Genomic DNA, 7,432 nt, shown 5'->3' with positions numbered 1-7,432 from the left:
ACTTCTAAAGAACAGAATTAGTTGCTTCTGATATCATTGGAATTGTAATTCACACTCTTGGAAATCCTGCAATGGATCTTTCAGCCCCACTCAAACGAGCACATCTCAGCTGTTACCCAATTACATTGCCTTTGCTCCAAGTCAAATCATCACCCAACAGCTGAGAATTGAAACAAACTCCATTTGCGAAAATGAACCATGAGTTTATCGATAATGCAGAATGTTTTTAAGTGTTAATTCGCCTCATCCTACAGAAATTAATATGTAATTTGGGGTCCTATTAATTGTGAAATCTAGAAAACTGAGTTGTGGACTTTGATTTAATTTGTCATTAATGCAGTATCTCATTTTCAGCAGTGCTGGAAAGAAATACATTAATGAAAACTTTGAATAAATATTTTTGACACATTGTTGTTAGATCTTTTGAGAAAATGTCCATCACTTCTAACCAGTTTGTTACAAGTCTATAAAAGCCTGTATTATGTTTGTGGGGTAATCTTGACATCTCAAAAGAGAACACATAGGCAGTCAAATAGTCTATGTGTTTATTCATGGGCTCATGTTCTTATTAGGCACCTATTGTGTGTTTCATTTGCTCATGCCACAGGGAATAGAGAGCTCCTGAGTTCTAAAGTACTTTCATTCTACTTAGGAAAACAGTATGTCCCATTCACTTTAAGGAAGAAAGTGTCTTGCAAAGGCATTGTACTCATGGCTAGTCACATAACTTAAATCTGTTGCTGTTCTACAAAGCTCTTATTTTCCTTTGGAAAAGAAGGGGGAGGTACTTGAGCATCTTCTCATGTAAAACCAGCACAGTAAGTGACAAGAAGAAGGAAAAGTCAGCAAGGCCTGAAGCTGTAGTATGGTCTCCTGCTGCGATGAGTAGGAAGGCCAAAGCCAATTGGAAGGTACCTATTTGTTCAATTTAAAAAAAAAAAAAAAAGAAAAAAAAGTTTTGTTTCCTTTTTTTTAAAGACTTTTTTTGCCTTAGGTCATGTGTGCTCACCAGAGAGAGAGAGAGAGACAGAGAGAGAGACAGAAACAGAGACAATGAGAAGGAAAGTGAGAAATTACTCCCAAAGAAAGATAGCCACACCTCAATCCTTCTTCTCCATTCTCTTTGCAAGATCTGACGCATGCATGTACATGTGCCTGGCGTGATTTTCAAGTCATTGGGTTCAGACTCAAACTGTGGTCAAACATGTGGAAGTTAAGCAACGTAAACGATATGCCATCTACTGGACCCAAGTTTGTTTTCTTGATGTAACTGAGGAAATAGTATATTCTAGTTGAATCCTGAGAGAGGAAACTGAAGACCACTCTGCTAAGAGTGTACCACAATACCGGGCTGTGCAAGAAGCAGAGGAATAAGCAGAAGAGACAGAGCCTGGTGCCTCCAAACACATCATAAGCTCCTTGCTAATGGAAGCCTGGTTTGTATTTCTTTTGTGTTCTCCATAGCATTTAGTTCAGGGCTAGGTTCTCAACTGCTATAGATCCCTGTTTCTTCACTCACAGCCCATGTTCCAAGGCTGTAATTCTGGTCTGAAAGATGGAAGGAAGGGCAGTTGTATGCTGAATTCATTGTCTTCAGCAGTTTATCTTTACCTTTGATATTAGCAGAATTATATCAAATTTGTCAATGCGTCTGCATCATATTTTTCTCTACTTTGCAGTCATAAATTTGCTAGTTACAATTCTATTCTGAAATATCCTAAGAAAGATGATATATGCCATTCTGCTGTTCACCTTCCTGAAAAGAGGAACGATCATCATTCTTCTAGTTCTTCCCACCTCTTTTGCTACAAAATGACAAAATTGTTGATAAGAAACTACATATTGTGCAGTGAAATAATGTTCTTAGAAGTCTTCATTCTTAGGAACAGGGAAGTAGACATCTAAAGGGATTATAAGTGGCAACTAATGCACTTAAAAAGGAGAGTTCTCCCTGATGTAGGAGATACATTTTTTTCTGTCCATGGCCTTCATGAAGGTCTACATGTTGTTCATTGTTCATACTCTTTGTGTGACCTTTTATTGTTTCATATATAAAAACTCTTCCATTGGATTTTGTTTGGCTTCATGTGATCATGAAGGTATGTTTTTTCTTAAACATATGTTTTCTCAGAGATTAAGAGTTATGTCTTTAGTAACATGTACAGAATACTAAATAGCCATTCGTGGCTAGCCTGAAATTAAAATGAGGTACACAGTGGGCAGCAGTTGAAATAAAACCATGTTAGGTAAAAGATGGGCAGGTTCATTAAATCAGTTGTCTCCATGGGACCAGTAACCTGGTAACGGCTTGGAGTTGAGCAGAAGCAGGAGCATGGGATGGATAGGAACACAAGGGCTTTCGGTGGCCACCTTGCATTTTCCTGTCTGTCTCCCTTTTCCCTTTTTTCTATCCCTCATTTACAGCTTTGCTCCTTTCCTGTCTCCCTCTCTTATCCCCTGTCTCTTTCTTTCTCAAGAAAACTCCCTCCCACATATCAGTTGTACTATAAATTATTGTCCTCTTATCTAGGGGCTGGATCAAGTAACATAAATGCATTAGGTATTAAATTCATATTTTAGATAGGCAATAGAATTAAGAAATCTACACTGCTCCCAAACGGGCAATTTATACATACTCATTCATGTTTACATTTAAAAAAAAAAAAAAGGTGAATTCATGGTCATCTCTGACCTTGTACAGGGGAGAGTTCAGTCACGTGCATTTGAGTGAAATTAGAAATTAGAAATGATACAATATAATATGGATGTATCAAGCAGATTATTTTTGCAGCCAGCTGTATCATCTAAAGCAGAACTATTAAGTTATTCTAACTCCAGTTGCTTTTTCTCATATGCCAGATGAAAACCCTGCAGACTCTGGAGGAAATAATGCTGAGTAGTGAGACACAGACCACTGGAACAATGTTTTAACTGTGAGTGTTTCAAAGTTTTTCTTTGAAAAACACATAAAAATGTGAATGATTTCTGATTTCTACAACACTTAAGTGCATTTTCCTTGCCTTTCAGGCAATTTATTCCATTTAGCATGAGAAAGCATATATTACCATAAATTAAGATGATTTTGAAAGATGTAAAACTAGTTCAAAAAAACAGTCTTTTAAAAGTTCACACATGATTCTAGAGCGTTTAAAAAGAGGACTTTGGAGATTTAAAACTAACCAGCTTTGTGTTAATAGTGGTATAAGCCTGGCCCTGTTCCTGAATAAATCAATAAAGAAATCAGTCTATTCACCAAATATTCTCTCTTTTTTTCTTTTTTTTTGGAGAGCTTTTGCTATAGGGCTCATGCGCTCGCCAGACAGACAGAGAGAGACAGAGAGACAGAAAGCGAGAAATCACCCCCCAGGGGGGATGGCCACGCCACAATCCTTTCTCCTCCATTCTCCTCTCGGGATCTTGGGCACGAACGCACATGTGCCCAGCGTGAGTTTAAGCAACCGGGTCTGAGACTTGAACGGTAGTCAACTACATGGGACTTCAGCGACATAGCCAGTGCACTAACTGCTGGTCCCCCAAATATTCATTTTTAATATATATTATATTGTGGACTTTGCCTTCTTAAAAAGAAGGGGCCAGCAGATGGTGTAGTCGTTACATCATTGAACTCCCACACAGCCGATCATGGTTCAAGTCCCAGAGTTGGTAGTTGACACTCACTCTGAGCACGTGTGCTTGCTTGCCCAAGGTCCGGGGCGAAGAATGGAGAAGGGATAGTCATCCCTTCTGGGGGGTGAATTCTCACTTTCCCTTTCACTGTCTCTCTCTCTCTCTCTATTGAGGGCATACACCCCAAGGCAAAAACCTCTAGAAATTATTTTTTTAAACTTGAGATGATTGATTATCTTTTAAAATTCATGCTGAATAAGTATATTGCATTGACTAACTTCATTGGATTATCGAGCATGTGGGGGGAGAGAAGACATGCATGGAATTCAAACCAGATCATACTTGGAAACATTTTCAGGCGCACTTTTCCTAGTAATAATGAAATTATATTCTATTCAACCACACATACACATACACGAATCTGGAAAGACTGGCAGGGCAACATCTGAGTTTAATCTGTGTATGAGTAGAAGTCTTCAGAAGCAGCATGATGGATAAATTAATATATGAGGTCATCGGAAAAGTCTTGATATGGGACCAGCAGTTAGCATAATGGCTATGTTGCTGTACTCCCACATAGTTGACCGTGGTTCGAGTCCTGGACCCGGCAGCTTAAACTCACGCTGGGTGCATGTGCGTGCATGCCCAAGATCCCAAGAGGAGAATGGACGAGAAGGGATTGAGGCATGGCTATCTCCCCTGGGGGGTAATTTCTCGCTTTCTGTCTCTCTGTCTCTGTCTGACTGGCAAGTGCACGTGCCCTATAGCAAAAACCTCCCCCCCTAAAAAAAAAAATCTTGATGTATTTTTCTGTTTTTCTATGTAAAAATGCATAAAGACTTTTCTGACAACCTGAAAGTATGGATAATGTCATATTTTAAAATGAACACTGACACTGAGGGGTGACTATCTAGGTTGTAAAATTTTCTTAGCCATTTCCCAGCTGAATAATCTTGGATTTGTCTTATAAACTCACTTTTCTTATCCAGGGGAAATAATGCTTTTCCTACCTTTGTGTTTTAAGGTATAAAATAAGAAATGTGGGGGACCAGCAGTTGGTGTAATGGCTATATCGCTGGACTTCCATGTAGTTGACAAGTTCGAGTTCTGGACCTGGTGGCTTAAACTCATGCTGGGCACGTGTGCATGTGTGCCCAATATCCTGAGAGGGGAAGGGATTGCAGTGTGGCCATTCCTCCCGGGGGGGGGTGTGTGATTTCTCACTTTCTGTGTTTCTAACCCTCTTTGTCTTTCTGGCGAGTACACGTATCCTACAGCAAAAACCTCTCCCAAAAAAAGATAAAAATGTGGAAAACTTCATAAAGTATAAATTATCCTTCAAATGTGATATAGTAGTATTTTTCGTTGAGGTATAAAAATTAATCTTCTCAATACTCAGTTGGGTCACTGTATATTTTTTCTCATTTTCCCCCCATGTTTTATATGAACATGAACTCAAGTCTATCTTAGAGTCATTTTTGTTTTATTTTTTTTTAGTGTAAAACTGAACACAACATTTGCTATTGTAATGTTGGTGGACAAGCTGCTTCAACCATCTGACCACCTAACATATATATCGCTTACTGCTTATCACTGCATTCAGGGAATATAAAAGTGAATTCGACACAAATATTGTCTTCAAGAAGGCACAATGAGGTAGGAGGCACAAAGTCACGTCATTGTTGGGTCTGGGATTGCATTTGCCCTTTATACAGGTTAGTGACAGCCTGTTGCAATTTCATGGTTGCTAGCAGAATATACGGGATTCTTGAGTCTGAAACAAAGGCTTCTATTATTCAGAGCACATCAAGTGGCATCCTGTTTGTATCTGTTTCTTTTGTCCACCAAGTGTGTGTGTGTGGGTGGGTGACACACTGAAAAGTTGGGTAGCATACATGCAGAGGGTGTGTGTTGCAGCTGAGGAACATGGAGCTTGTGGGACCCACTGTTTTATATAGCACACAATAAGCAAACCAGTTCTCTGTCCTTGGGGGAGCATTTACTTCATCTCTCCAAGCCTACTTGCTACAAATACAGCCCTGAGAAAAAGCTCTGGAAAAAAGTCATCAGGGCCTTTCATTATTGGTATGCCCCGCGAGATGTTCAGGAGCAAAGACCCAAAGAGGAGTGTCTCTCAATAATCAAACTGGAAACGAGGATGTGAGAGGAGGCTCAGTCTATTCCACGTCAAACACAAAACCAACTGCTTTATCATTTGATTTCTTTCTTATTGTCAACAGTTTACTGGGCTCCTACTGAAGTGTGTGTCTCACTGTAGATCATCATGATAACAGGATTCTTATCCTGTGATGTGCCCGGTGAGGTTTCTGCCAGCTCTGTGTCTTAAAATCCAACACAATGAGAGCTGTCACTTGGCCCTTGCACGATCTCTTTAGGGTACCCCCTGGGGACCTCCACTGACCATTTTCCATCATGGAATACCCATTTTGCGGCAACCTCAATATGAGATATTGGAAAGTAAGTGTCTCTACTGAACATATATTTGGGTTTCTCCATGAGTTTATATTTAAAAGTCATATCAAATCTTCATCCTTTCGTACAACCTGGATTAACAGGTTTGTGAAAATAGTAGCATGGTGGGTTGATACTTCTCATGGACAGGTACAGATTCAAACTTGGATCTTTCTCCAGAGTTGGTGTTCACTCCATTACTATTCCCTGCACCCTCACACATGAACGGAGGACAAAATTTCTTAGCTTTTTTTTAGAGCCACGATATAAAATAAACCTGAAGATGCTTCCTACAGAAAGCTTGGACATAAGGGAGCATTCTACATTTATTCTGTTGTCACATTCAGAATATTTTTCTTGAAAGTCTTTGTTATTGCAAAGGTGTGTAGAAGATAAAGTGATCTCTCCAATGTGAGTGAGTTAATGACTAAGGGAAGTTTCTTTTTAGAATATGAATGGGTCCTCCCATTTGGCCACCTGAGATCTTGATGAAGATACTACCCTGAACGAGTTGACAAGAAAGGAAAAATTTTAGTGGGAGTGAAAGAGAGGAAGATTTGCTGTTAAGTCAAAATACAGAGCACTGTACAGAAAAATCTTCCTTGGGAGACAACATACTCTTCAAAAGGAAAGTGAGTTTGTTTTGGCAGCAGGCCTTGGAATTCTAGTTTGCAATTTAAATCTTTGTTAAAAATTGCATTTTTAAGGCAGGTGCTTGTCTAGCACAGGTGGTTAGTGTAGCTATCACTGTATTGACAGAAAAATATTATGATGAGGTGTAGAGACACCAACCTAATAAAATAAAATGAAAAGGAGAGAAATAAAAAAAAATTCTCTTCTCTCTTCTTTCCTCCCTCACATACTCCTCCAAATAATTGTAATTTAATGTTCTATTCAGAAGAACATATTTATAACAGGGCAGCTCAATATTAATCTTAAAGTCAGAAAAATAACTTGTCATTTATTTAACCTCAGCCTGATGGGAGGTTAGATTCACTACTGAAAGTCTGTTACAAATAGCTGGGACATTCTAAGGTCACCAAATGATGGCTGTCATTTTCGTATTCAGTCCAATGATGAAAGAGCTTTTAAATGTTTGGACATTCAATCTATGTAGTGCCACGACCTGGACATACCCTTTTACTAAACACTAGCCCACTAAATCCTCTTAGAATGTTGTTTACCTCCAGATAAATCAAACCTGACAATGTAGGTTAACTTCACTGATTCATTTTTCAGCCACAAATGATTAATAATTTTTACAGAATGAAAGCTACAGACTTCTTATTATACGGTGGACTACAGGGAGTGATATAATTCTTGGATGTCATGT

General features: G+C 38.9%; 1 long non-coding RNA gene across 1 annotated transcript; it reads left to right on the top strand.

The window, feature by feature from the left end:
- The first annotated feature begins 2,857 nt into the window (after positions 1-2,857).
- On the top strand, positions 2,858-6,647 carry LOC102494687 (uncharacterized). The gene is made up of 3 exons (XR_333508.1): positions 2,858-2,933; positions 5,125-5,283; positions 6,548-6,647. It is a non-coding gene; the product is annotated as an uncharacterized LOC102494687 (long non-coding RNA).
- Positions 6,648-7,432: the final 785 nt, after the last annotated feature.

This window comes from Tupaia chinensis, unplaced genomic scaffold, assembly GCF_000334495.1.
Source record: "Tupaia chinensis unplaced genomic scaffold, TupChi_1.0 Scaffold000062_1, whole genome shotgun sequence".
Lineage (NCBI taxonomy): Eukaryota > Metazoa > Chordata > Mammalia > Scandentia > Tupaiidae > Tupaia > Tupaia belangeri.
This window is presented reverse-complemented; position numbering and strand designations above follow the sequence as displayed.